Below are 13,019 nucleotides of genomic sequence, written 5' to 3' on the forward strand. Positions count from 1 at the left end.
AGGCGCCCCCAACCACTAGGTGCCCTAGGCGGCCACCTAGTTTGCCTAAATGGTTGCACCGGCCCTGGGTAACAGTCACCAGAACTCAAAGCTCAACTTCGGAAGAAGACTCCAGTCCTGGGATCTGATTGGTTCTTCTTCGAGAGATGTCCCTGTGGGTGCTCCACTCCAGGTGTTGGTGCGTCCCTGCGCCTTCGCTCGGAGATTTTTCGCAGCAGTACTCGTACTGGCCACGCATGCGCAGAGGCTGCCCCCGCTGTGAGTCTAGGATAATAGTGCGCATGCGTGGCCAATCTCCTCAGTTCCTTCTCTACCGTCCCCGGCCTGAGACGGAGCTCAGCAGACTCGTTAGGAAATCCCTCACTCTTGCTACAATTCCCTATTCTAGTAGTTAGTTTGTTGTCAGTTCTTGTTAGTGTAGTTCATTAGTTCTTTTATCTGTTATAAAAAAAAAATTCTCTCAGCCGCAGCCGCTTCTACTATGCCCGGCTCTACAGACTTTAAGCGCTGCTCTACGTGTAAGGATGCTATCCCGCTCTCTGATGGCCACTCTCAATGTATAAAGTGCTTGGGGGAAACCCACATTCCCCAAAAATGTGCCCACTGTACCAAACTCAGTTCCAGGGCACGGAAGGATAGGGAGCTTAAACTGAAACTGCTCCTCCTGCAAAAGTCTATCGGGTCAGTTTCAGACCCAGGCGCCAACTCCGGCTCTGCTGCCCGCCACAGCCCCCCTGCTTCAAAAAAACTGAAGAAATCTACAAAAAAGGGGCAGCCCTCTCCAATAAAGAAGTTGGTGAGGCACATGAGTTCTTCAGGCAGGTCAACAGTTTCCCTGCCTGTGTTTCCTCGCCTCAGCACTTTTGAAGAGCCGGGCTCCTCAGGCACCGCACGAAAGTCGCCTCAGGCTGCAGCGGCGGCGCGAGGCTCCAGTGCTGAGGCTTCAGGCTTTCAGTTGCCTGCCTCGTTTATGGCACCGTTCGGCACCGCGACGGACGCGGTGCCGATATTTCCCGCCCTGCCTGACCTTCTGCAGGCTGATGTTGCCCCCCCGGCACCGACCACGGCACCGGCAACCGCGGCACAGACTGACAGGGAGATCAAAGGCAAAACCCCTGCTCAGAGGAATGTTCCCTCATGGCAACCTCCTCCTCCACAGTTTTCACCTCACGCAGGAGCCTCACCTTGTCAATTCACTCAGACAACAGATCTATTGGTATCACCTAGTCTGCAGTCTCCCCTGATAAATGCCTGTTTTTCTCCAATGCCTGAGTCAGGATCTGAACAGCCTTCCTCCAGTGAGGAGGAAACTGATCCACAGGCAGTTTTTTCTCCATATCAAGACTCCCAGACCCCAATCAACAGAGGTTACAAAAAAACTACCTCAGCCTATTCTCAGGATCCTGCCCCATGGGGAGTGAACCCCTGGATGGCACCACCTATGCCCTACCCACCACCATGGCAATGTTGGGCACCATGGGCATCGTACCCTCGAGAACACGTGCGCTACGGCACCTCGACCAGGCGCAACACCGGTCTAGCACCGCCACCTGACGGACCTGCCAGTGACACAAGATACCAGGCGGCACCGTCACACTTCCAGGAGCAACTGAGTCCTGCTCCTATTCCAGCAGAGCCGGACGTAACGCCTGAGGAACCCTTACTTCCCCTTCCTCCAACACCGTCGGATGACTATGCAAAATTCCAAGACCTCTTTAAAAGAGCTGCCAGTGACTTGAGAATTAACTTGGAGGAAGTCACTGAACAACAGCATGAGCTAACAGACATCTTACAGCCCTCTTCTTCCTCTAGAGTGGCATTACCAATCAACGTAGCCCTTTTAGAACCCGCTAAATCCATCTGGCAGACTCCAGCCACAAGCCTACCTACCTGTAAACAAGCGGACAGGAAGTACTTCATCCCTTCAAAGGGCTCTGAATTCCTTTTTACCCATCCGGCGCCAAACTCACTGGTAGTAGATGCAGTGAACCAGAGGGCCAAACAACAGTACTCCCGCTCCACTCCAGCCAACAAGGACAGTAAATGCCTGGACATCTTTGGTCGTAAAGTATATGCATCCTCGACGCTACAATTTCGCATAGCTAATTATACTGCAGTCCTTGCAAAATATGACCACAAAAACTATAATAAATTCATGGATTTTATTGATGACATCCCAGAACAGAAGAAACAACAATTCACAGCTCTGGTGTCCGAAGGACAAACCATATCATGTACCGCTCTTCAAGCGGCCCTCGATGTAGCTAACACTGCAGCAAGGTCGACCGCCACAGCAGTGGTCATGCAACGGGGTTCATGGCTCTCCTCCTCTTTCTTTCCTCGAGAGGTTCAGAGCACCATTGAAGATCTTCCCTTTGACAGGGAAAAACTTTTTGCCTCCACCATGAACGACGTGCTTCATTCAATGAAGGACGCAAGGGCAACCCTCCAGTCCCTAGGTCTCCAGCCACCTGCGACCAGAAGGCAATGATATAGATACCAACCTTATCAACGTCCACGCTACCCTGCATTTACACAACACTCCTATAGACCACAGGAGCAACAACAGCAACAACAACGCCAAAGACCAAGATTCCAGCGTCGTCGTCCTAATTCTACAGGGGTGCCGCAGCCCCCTCCAACTAATAGGCAGATTTGAAGCATTGGTCGAGGGTTTAGAAAACAGCATTCCCACTTCAGCTGGCATACCTATCTTTGGACACCGCCTACGACCATTCTCTCATCAATGGTAGAAAATTACATCCGACAAGTGGGTCATAGAGCTAGTTACAATTGGACACACCATCCCCTTCCTCTCCCTCCCTCCCTCCCCATCCCTCTTCAGGGACCCATCTCACGAGCGATTACTCTTCCAAGAAGTGCAGCATCTCCTTCAACTGGGAGCAGTAGAAACTGTGCCAGAACGACACAGAAGGAAGGGTTTTTACTCCCATTATTTCTTAACAGAGAAGAAAAATGGGGGATGGCGACCAATCCTCGACCTCAGGCAGCTCAACAAATTTGTCAAAAAGCAAAAGTTCAAGATGGTAACTCTCACCACTATAATCCCGGCGTTGGAGCAGAGTGACTGGTTTTCAGCCCTCGACCTACAGGACGCCTATTTTCATGTGACTATACACCCGTCCCACAGATGTTTCCTACGTTTTACTCTCGGCTCCACACATTTCCAATAGAGGGTTCTCCCCTTCGGACTGTCCACGGCCTCCCATGTTTTTTCCAAGATCCTAGCCGTAGTTACAGCCTACCTCAGAAAACAAGGGGTCGTAATATTTCCTTACCTAGACGATTGCCTCCTTAAAGCTTCAACGTTCGACGAAGCTCTCTGATCCACACGACTTACCATCGACTGTTTCCTATCTTTAGGACTGCAAATAAACAAAAACAAATCCACATTATACCCCACCCAACATCTGGAGTTCATAGGGGCATATCTCGACTCCTGGACGGGGTTGGCATCTCTCCCACCAGACCGCTTCAACTCTATAAGCCGACTGGCCACAAGGATTTGCAACTGTCCCCAGGTGACTGTCCGAGACTGCCTACAAATACTAGGTCACATGGCCTCGTGCACCTCTGTCGTCCAAAATGCACGCCTATACATGAGGTGCTTCCAAGCGTGGTTGGCCACGGTGTACAGACCGAATGTGCACCCTCTAAACAAGACTCTCCCCATACCTGTCCGAGTCAAAGATTCCCTACAGTGGTGGACAATTCACTCCAACCTCTGATCTGGAGTCCCCTTTCTTCAGCAGGCTCCATCCCTCATACTGATGACCGATGCATCTCTGACAGGCTGGGGTGCACACATGTCTCACCACACAGTCCAGGGAATTTGGTCTTCAACCGAGACCTCTCTCCATATAAATGTCTTAGAACTTCGAGCCATTCGCAATGCGTGCCGTCACTTCCTGCCACTAATCAAGAATCAACACGTACGCATAATGACAGACAATATTGCATGCATGTTCTATGTGAACAGGCAGGGAGGAGCTCGATCCCATTCGCTGTGCACAGAGGCTATGAAACTCTGGAACTGGTGCATTGTGAACAACATCCGGGTATCAGCGGCCTATCTTCCCGGAGTGATGAATACCACAGCGGACGAACTAAGCAGACGTTTCCCCTGGGATCACAAATGGGAAATAAACGAGCACACCATTCACAACGTATTCCGCATTTGGGGCTACCCAGCAATAGACCTCTTTGCAACCGCAAAAAACAAGAAATGTCCCAATTTTTGCTCCAGAGCTGGACTAGGCAAACATTGCCTGGGAGACACATTCATGATCCCATGGCACCAAAACTTACTCTATGCGTTCCCCCCGATACCGGTTCTCAACAGGGTCCTGATAAAAATACGAACAGATCGGGCCAAGGTGATCCTAATTGCCCCGTCATGGCCCAGACAGCCGTGGTTTCCGTTTCTCACCAAAATGTCGATTCGACCACCAATCCCCTTGCCTCTCATCCCGAACCTCCTATCACAACAACATGGCCGCTTTCTCCACCCCAACCTGTCCATGCTTCACCTCAAAGCATGGTTCCTACATGGTTCTCCCAAAGCGAACTAGATTGCTCTGAACAAGTTCAAAGAGTGCTCCTACATAGCAGAACACAATCTACTCACACCACCTATCTACGTAAGTGGAAACGATTCACACACTGGTGTTCAGCTAAACAACTTGGTCCCACGTCAGCATCTCTTCCGCTCATACTTGACTACCTATTGGACCTTAAGCAATCCGGCCTTTCTTTCAGCTCCATCAGGGTCCATTTAGCTGCTATTACAACTTTTCATGACAAAATTGATGATACTTCTGTATTTGCTCATCCTATCACCAAGCGCTTCCTCAAGGGACTCCAAACCCTATACCCAGACATTACACCACCTACCACCCCGTGGGACCTTCATCTAGTACTATCTTGCCTAACTCAACAACCATTTGAACCCCTAGCCACATGCTCCCTTTTACACCTCTTGATGAAAACAGCATTTTTAGTGGCAATTACATCTGCCAGACAGGCAGGAGAAATAGCAGCTCTTATGGCAGACCCACCATATATGCTATTTTTCAAAGACAAGGTTACCCTCAGGTTACACCCCAAATTTCTTCCAAAGGTACACTCGTCATTCCACATTAATGAGCCAATACACCTACCGACCTTTTTTCCAAAACCACACGTGAACTCGTTCGAAGCCTCAATGCATACACTAGATGTACGCAGGGCCTTGTCCTTCTATTTGGATAGAAGCAAACCTTTTAGAAATTCTTCCAGACTTTTTGTCTCCATCGTGGAGCGCTCCAAAGGTACCCCTATTTCTACCCAGAGACTTTCAAGCTGGATTTCTCAATGCATCCGGCTGTGCTATCAGATGAAGAAGGTTACACCTCCAGACGGCGTCATAACGCACTCCACGAGATCTCTGGCTGCCTCTGTTGCATTCTTACACAAAGTTCCCCTGGCTGATATCTGTAAAGCAGCCACTTGGTCCTCTGAACACACATTTGTTAAACACTATGCCCTTATTCAGGGCCCTCTATCTGATATACGCTTGGGCAGGGCGGTACTATCTACGGCATTCCTATCAGATCCGAAGTCCCTACCTCCTTGAGGCACACGGCTTTTAAGTCACCTGGAGTGGAGCACCCACAGGGACATCTCTCGAAGAAGAAGAGGAGGTTACTCACTCTGTGCAGTAACTGATGTTCTTCGAGATGAGTGTCCCTGTGGGTGCTCCACTACCCACCCTCCTCCCCTCTACTTCGGAGTTGGGGTAGCCTCCGTTGTAGAGAAGGAACTGAGGAGATTGGCCACGCATGCGTACTATTATCCTAGACTCACAGCGGGGGCAGCCTCTGCGCATGCGTGGCCAGTACGAGTACTGCTGCGAAAAATCTCCGAGCGAAGGCGCAGGGACGCACCAACACCTGGAGTGGAGCACCCACAGGGACACTCATCTCGAAGAACGTCAGTTACTGCACAGGGTGAGTAACCTCCTCTTCTTTACTTCTATGTAAACCAAGCAGGGGTCCAGGAAGTCATTTGTGCAACTGGCTTCCCCTGTGCTGCCTGATTTTTGACTTCTTAGTATCCTGACCTGACCTCCCTCATGACACTTGACTCCCAGTTGCCCTCTGGCCTACCTTGGGCTCTCAAGTTCTGGTAGCCAGTCCTTGTCTGGCTCTAGACTCCCACTCTGTCCGCTAGGTTAGACTGCTCACATTCTGCTTATGAAAGGGTCCCATTAGAGCTCACTGCACTAGGCCTCAGGCAGCCTCTCTGTTTGCTTGAGTAAGATACCTTTATCTGAAATATGTAGGTATATCTTGAGTTCTGTTCATACTTACTTACCTTCCAGATTGGGTGCCAGCTGTGATAGGGATGTCCTGCAGTCACTCTTTAAGTAGAACTCTTACTTCCACCTCCATGTTTGAGAACTGTTTGTCAGTCATTTAGCGTGGAATCTGTGTGGATAATCACTCAAAGAAAGAATTCTTACTTACCCTACAGCAACTGAGGTTCTTTTGAGATGTGCTACTCATGCAGATTGCATAACCTGCCCACCAATTTGGAGTCTTATCCACTTGGGATTCTTATTGCCAAAGGAACTAAGTGGTGGTTGAGGCCACCCTGCCCCTTACACCCTCTGCTACAGTGGTTGTGAGGGCACATTAGGGTGCTGGCACAGCAACAATGGATGTTGCTATTCAAAAAGATTATGGAGCATCTAGAATGGTGTCTGTGTAAACAACACATCTGAGAATCACAGTTGCAATGTAAGTACAAATATTTTTGGATGAATCAGCATTTTCTAATGAAAAAATTTCATCAAATTTCTAGTTAATTTACTAAAGCTAGGTCCCCTCCATCTCCTATGCAAGATCAGTGCCCTAGGAATTATTGTGAGTTTTCTGAGCCTCTTACTCAGGGCTGTAGCTGAATGCCACAATCTAGCCCTCTATTACCCTCCTGACCTATGTTCTCCATTGTCCCTTTTATTTTATTCCTGTGTCTGACTGAAACAGCTGGAAATGTCCTTGCAGCAAAGCTTTGTTTAAAATGAACTAAAAAGTTTCTTGTAAAATAGCTTTTGCCAATTCTAGTTGTTATCCAATAAATTGTGCTGTGTGGGGTCACTCTAGATTCTTTTATGATTTCCTCTTCACTGGTGGTATTGTTTCATTAATGCTGTAGTAGCCAGCCTGGTGTCTTAAATGGTAACAACCTGTATAATAGCCCACTGAATGAGAGGACTAAGGTTATCAGAGACAGAACACTGAGGACAAGATGTTCTTGTCCTAGCACAGGAGAATAGCTCACAAGATGTTGATCTTATGCCCTACCTGTCAGGTGGCTATAAAATGCATTATAGCACCCTGAGAAAGCATAGGCTGTTGGCCTAAGTATAAGCCTGCTAAAGAGGGGGAGGAAACAGACAAGATTAATGCCCTTGCTGAGAAAACTATAATACAACTCTTTCATACATCTCCATTGTTAAACTCCATTTTACAGCTCTCTGCAGATATAGGGCTTGACTCAAAGTCCATTGAAGTTAGTGGGAGTCTTGACTTCAATGGACTTTAGATCGGGTTTCTTAATGTCCAATTTCCTTCATGAGTGGCCCATTCCTGAAGTTCTTTCTTACACAAAATGCTGATTTGACTTTCATGAGAGTTTTTTGCCTGAATAAAGATTGCAGGGCTGAGCTTTCTAGCACTTTACATAATATGGTAAAGATAATACAGGGTACATGGCTCCATTTCCTCAGGTCTGTGCATGCTAAATTCAGCCCCCTTTCGAGTACGCATTATGATACAGTCTATAATTACATGATAAACCCTTTTCTCTCCAAGACGCCTGCCTCATTCAATGCACAATGTGAACCTTCTCTGCGGATGAATCAGGGCTCTGTAGTGAAGGAGGATATTGTCTGTAGGACCCCTGCCTCATTTGTTGCAGAAGTTGGAAGATAAGTAGTGAATAAGTTAGGAGACTGCAGGAAGAGAAAGCAGGGTCTCATGGTTAAAACACTTGTATGTCACCCTGGAGAACTGACTCTTCTCTACTTGTGCCACAGAGATCCTGTGACATGCTGGACAAGTCACTTACAATTAGTTTGGGTTATGTTCTGAATTTTCGAGATGTCCAACCTGAAACCCTGGGTCCAGATTTGCAGAAGTGTTAAACACTCACCATGGCAGCTGAAATCCTTGGGAGCTGTGCTTAGCATTATATAGCACTTTGTACGTATAAAGTACACAGAAAAAAATCAGGTCCCAGGTATCTCAGGCACCCAGAATTAATGGATACTCTGTGCCTCAGCTCCCCATTTGTAACATGAGGATAATAGTCTCTCACCTCACAGGGGAACCTATAGTGATGAGCACCATAGAAAAGCCTATGAGGACATAATTTAAATCCTGCTCTGAAGATAGAATTAGTGGGTGCCACACTGAACGAAGAGAAAACAAAATATTGAATAGTCGCTCATTGAGTGAGTGCTGTCCGAGCTGTGCACTAAAGATATGTTTCCAGCTCAAGGAGCTCTGATTGAGAGAGCTTGCTAAAAATAGAAATGTAGTCATGGTGGCATGAGTGGTGGGAGGGGCTAGCTGCCCCAAGTATGTCTGAAGTACAGTAACTCCTCACTTAACGTTGTAGTTATGTTCCTGAAAAATGAAACTTTAAGTGAAATGATGTTAAATAAATCCAATTTCCCCATTAGAATTGATGTAAATGGGTCGGGGAGGGGTTAGGTTCCAGGGAAATTTTTTTCACCAAACATATATAATTTAATGCTGTGCACAGCGATGATGATTGAGGTTGGTTGAGGTGGTGAAGTCAGAGAGTGGAAGAGGGTGGGATATTTCCCAGGGAATGCCTTACTGCTAAATGATGAACTATCAATTGGCTGAGCCCTCAAGGGTTAATTCATTGTTGTTAATGTAGCCTCACACTCTACAAGGCAGCACGAATGGAGGGAGGGGAGACCACATGGCAGACAGAGACACACACCCTGTGTGAGAGAGAGAGATTGCCCCTTTAAATAGGCTGACCCCACTCTAAGTACACCGCCTTTTTAAGTAGATCAGCAAGTTGAGACAGCAGCTGCTCCCAGGAAGCTCCCTCTGTCCTGAGCCCTGTCCTGTCATTCCCCTCTCCCCTATGGAGATGGGGTAAGTGGAGTGCAGGAGCAGGGGGGAGGGGGACACCCTGACATTAGCTGCACTCTCTCCCCCCCTGCACAGCAAGCAGGAGGCTCCAGGGAGCTGCTCCAAGGCAGAGGGCAGGAGCAGCACATGGCAGTGTGGGGAGGGACATCTGAACTGCTGGCAATTGATAGCCTGCTGGGCGGCTGCCGCACAGGGAACTTAGGGGAGCGGGAAGCTGATAGGGGGGCTGCTGGTCCACGCTGGTTCCAAGCCCCCACCAGCTAGCTCCAATGGGCTGCTCTCTCTGCAAGCAGTGGACAAAGCAGGCAGCTGCCAAACAACGTTATAAGGGAGTACTGCACAACTTTAAACGAGCATGTTCCCTAATTGATCAGCAACATAACAATGAAACAACGTTAACCGGGATGACTTTAAGTGAGGAGTTACTGTACACACATATCCTAAATATAGTAGGGACCTGGGAGAGGGAGTGAAAATAACATGAAATGGTGTAAAGACTGTGCATTCATGATGGTACAAGGGGCTGAATTAAGGTTGCACAGGCAATCTTAACTCAGGCATTTTCCTAACTTTTAAGTGCTTGACTTTACTACCTTTATGACATTGTTTTAACAGGATTTGTGTATAATTTCATAGGTTTTTATAAAGCAAACTGAAAAGATAAATTCCATCATGTGGCTGTCACATTCTTGGGTGAAATTTGGACCAGTGAGAGGTTGTGTCACCACTTGTATTATAATTCCGAGTGCCCCAACATGCTTCTGCTACTTGTGGCTCCCTGCTGGGGACATACTCACAGCCAGCGTGCACTTCATGTTCTGTGTGCTGTACAGCTCTGATTCAAGGTGGTTGAATCCAACTATCTTGCTAACAATTATCACAGACACACTTTTGTCTTTACTAGACTTGGTTAATGATACCAGGTGCCTCCAACATGTTCCCAGTCTTGAACTTCCCCAGACCGTGTGCTCTGCAATGTCCAGTCCTGTTTCAACTCAGAGCAATACAATCCATTTGCTCCTTTAAGGAGACAAAACCCCACAGCTTGCCACATTAACTGGAGCTGACATTTGTTTTAGTACAAACACAGCACTGTTGGTTTAGATTAACAGTAAAACAAGTTTATTAACAAAAGAAGACAAGATATTAAGTGAGCTCAAGTATAAGAGAAAGTTGGAAATGGTTTCAAACAAATGAAGTGGAAACATGCATTTAAAAGTCTAAAACAATCTAGCAAGGTTCAGTTCAAGGCTTTGTTCAAGATAACTTTTCTGACCATCTGTCTTTCAGCAATATGAAAGAGAGAACTTGAAGTTTTCTGCCTCTTTTTTTTTTTAATTTATAGTCCAGTGAATCTTTGAAATGGATTCTTCTGAAGCTTATTCCTCAAAGTAAAGTTTATTCAATCAGTGAGACAGGCAACATAGAGTCGGGTGGTGAAGGAGGCTCCATGCTCCCTCCCACATGCCTCTGTTTGCTAAAATGCAAATTGTTTGGTTTCCTGCAATCTTCTTCTCCTGCTGTCTTGATGGTTCTGATAACTGTTTGTGCAAACTGAGGTAAACACACATTCCTTTGTTTAGGATAGGCCCGTGTCATAAATATAAAGGGAGGGGTAACAAACTTCCTGTATACAGTACTATGAAATCCCTCCTTGCCAGAGGCACAAAATCGTTTTATCTGTAAAGGGTTAAGAAGCTCAGGTAACCTAGTTGGCACCTGATCAAAGGACCAATAAGGGGACAAGATACTTTCAAATCTGGCGGAGGGGGGGGAAGGCTTTGTTTTGTCTGTTCTTTGTCTGTTCTGTGTGCTTGCCAGAGACAGATCAAGAAAGCAAGCAATCCAGCTCCATTAGGATTAGTAAGTACTAGCAAGGGAATGCGTTAGCTTACTTTTATTTTGGCTTGTGATTTTCTCTGTACTGCCTGGTTTTCTTTTTGTAACTTTAAAGTTTTGCCCATAGGGAAATCTGTTTTGAATCTGACTGCTCTGTGAGATTATCTTCCATTCTAATTTTACAGAGGTGCTTCTTTTAACTTTTTTCTTTCTAATAAAGTTCTGTTTTTTTTTAATCTGATTGGTTTTTTTTAGTGGTCTAAAAAAATCCCAAGTTGGTTTGTGCTCATCTTGTTTATTCTCAAGCCTCCCTAGGAAAGGGGGTGTAGGGCTTGGGGGAATATTAAGGGAAAGTAGGAACTCCAAGTGGTCCTTTCCCTGAGTTTTGTCTAATCACTTGGTGGTGGTGGCAGCGTTACCTAATCCAAGGTGCAAGGGAGAATTTGTGCCTTGGGGAGTTTTTAACCTAAGCTGGTAGAAATAAGCTTAGTGGGTCTTTCATGAAGGTCCCCACGTCTGTACCCTAGACTTCAGAGTGGGGAGGGAACCCTGACAACCCGTTTAACAACTTTTGCCTAGGCAGGGCTGTTTGGTTTTCAACAAGTAACATCATACAAGGGGAGTTGATAGCTTTACATCATCAGCAGGGTTGGAAACTTTTAGATCCATGACACAGCACTCTGCTGCTTGAACAAATGGAGTTAGGTTGTCATGCTTTGTCTGGACCAGTGATACCAGACCCACTTATAATAACTTGTCCTGTTCAAAACTAATTAAATAGATTTTGTTTTCCTCCAACTGCTGCTTTAAAAACTGGAGATATTATTCCTTGGCAACCTGGGTCAACTGTCTAAAGGCACATCTAGACTTTCTATTTACTCCCTGGGAGTGACAACTCAATCTGTAAGCAAGTCTTCAATCCACTCACCAGATGAGACTAGGACTCTGTTTCCACTTCAAAGGATTCATCCAGATTGTCTGACTCCCTCCTCCTTCCCCTTCTCCCTTCAGGGAAAATTTTAAAATGTGTATCCAGTGAGTTTCCTTAACAACTGATCAGGAATTATCATCATATTATACCTGATAAGGTATAATATTCCTCTGGCATATGCCTGTAAAATTTCACTGCACCTGTAACAGGTATGTGAAGTAAAATGAGCCATTCCTTAACATTTATTTTCTTGAACGTGAAAGATACTGATTTTGTTCCAAATGTCTGCAATGCATACCATACAGCCGTGAACAAAGATAACATTTGGAGAGAAAAATGGCCTTACAAAGACAAGTAGATTGTCAAGACAAGACTATTTAAATAAATATAAAATGTCACCTTTGTCTATAAATTGCAATGTCTGACTAGTGCAGTAGTTTTGCCTTTCTTTCTGTACAGAAGCAAGTACATTTAACACTGTATTTTAAATGTTTTGGCATTTATTCATTCAGACGTGTTTACTAGAGTCATTAGAAGTCAGATTAGGTTTGATGTTCACTGCCCTTTAAAGCAAGCCCCAAAACAAAAGGCAAAACATGTATCTCAAATGTCAAGCATAACAAATCTCTCACTTACTAGTCAGGATTTCAGGATGTGCATTTACAAAAAAAAATCCTGATAGGGATTAAAGAGAGAAAACTTCAGAAAATGTAACTGTCACTTAGGAGACATTCTTTTGTATCCAGACAAAAGTAATTCTTCAATTTATAGTTATAGAAACAGAACAAAATGAATATGGGCAAGTGAAAATGTGAAAAGAGAATATTTTTTATGTATCAGCTGATAAACTGCCTAGGGTAAGCTTTATATTATTGATTGTGTTTAAATGGGATCATAATTTCTAGTAAAATAGTAAATACAAGTTTCTGTTTTCAGCTCCCAAACTTCTCTGAATTTAAATATGAATTTGGATATTTTTGAAGTTTTAGCTATTTCATCCAAATAAACATTTCATTTAAGCATTTGCATGTGTTCTGTATGATTTGTATATG

At 45.6% G+C, this 13,019-nt stretch overlaps 1 long non-coding RNA gene across 1 annotated transcript; it reads right to left on the bottom strand.

Annotated features, from left to right (window-relative positions):
• Positions 1-2,079: 2,079 nt before the first annotated feature.
• On the bottom strand, positions 2,080-12,037 carry LOC122174119 (uncharacterized). Its single transcript, XR_006175516.2, has 4 exons — positions 11,965-12,037; positions 6,376-6,488; positions 3,300-3,386; positions 2,080-2,471 (listed from the first exon to the last, which is right to left on the bottom strand). It is a non-coding gene; the product is annotated as an uncharacterized LOC122174119 (long non-coding RNA).
• Between the last annotated feature and the right edge of the window lie 982 nt (positions 12,038-13,019).

Source organism: Chrysemys picta, chromosome 7 (assembly GCF_011386835.1).
Source record: "Chrysemys picta bellii isolate R12L10 chromosome 7, ASM1138683v2, whole genome shotgun sequence".
Classification (NCBI taxonomy): domain Eukaryota; kingdom Metazoa; phylum Chordata; order Testudines; family Emydidae; genus Chrysemys; species Chrysemys picta.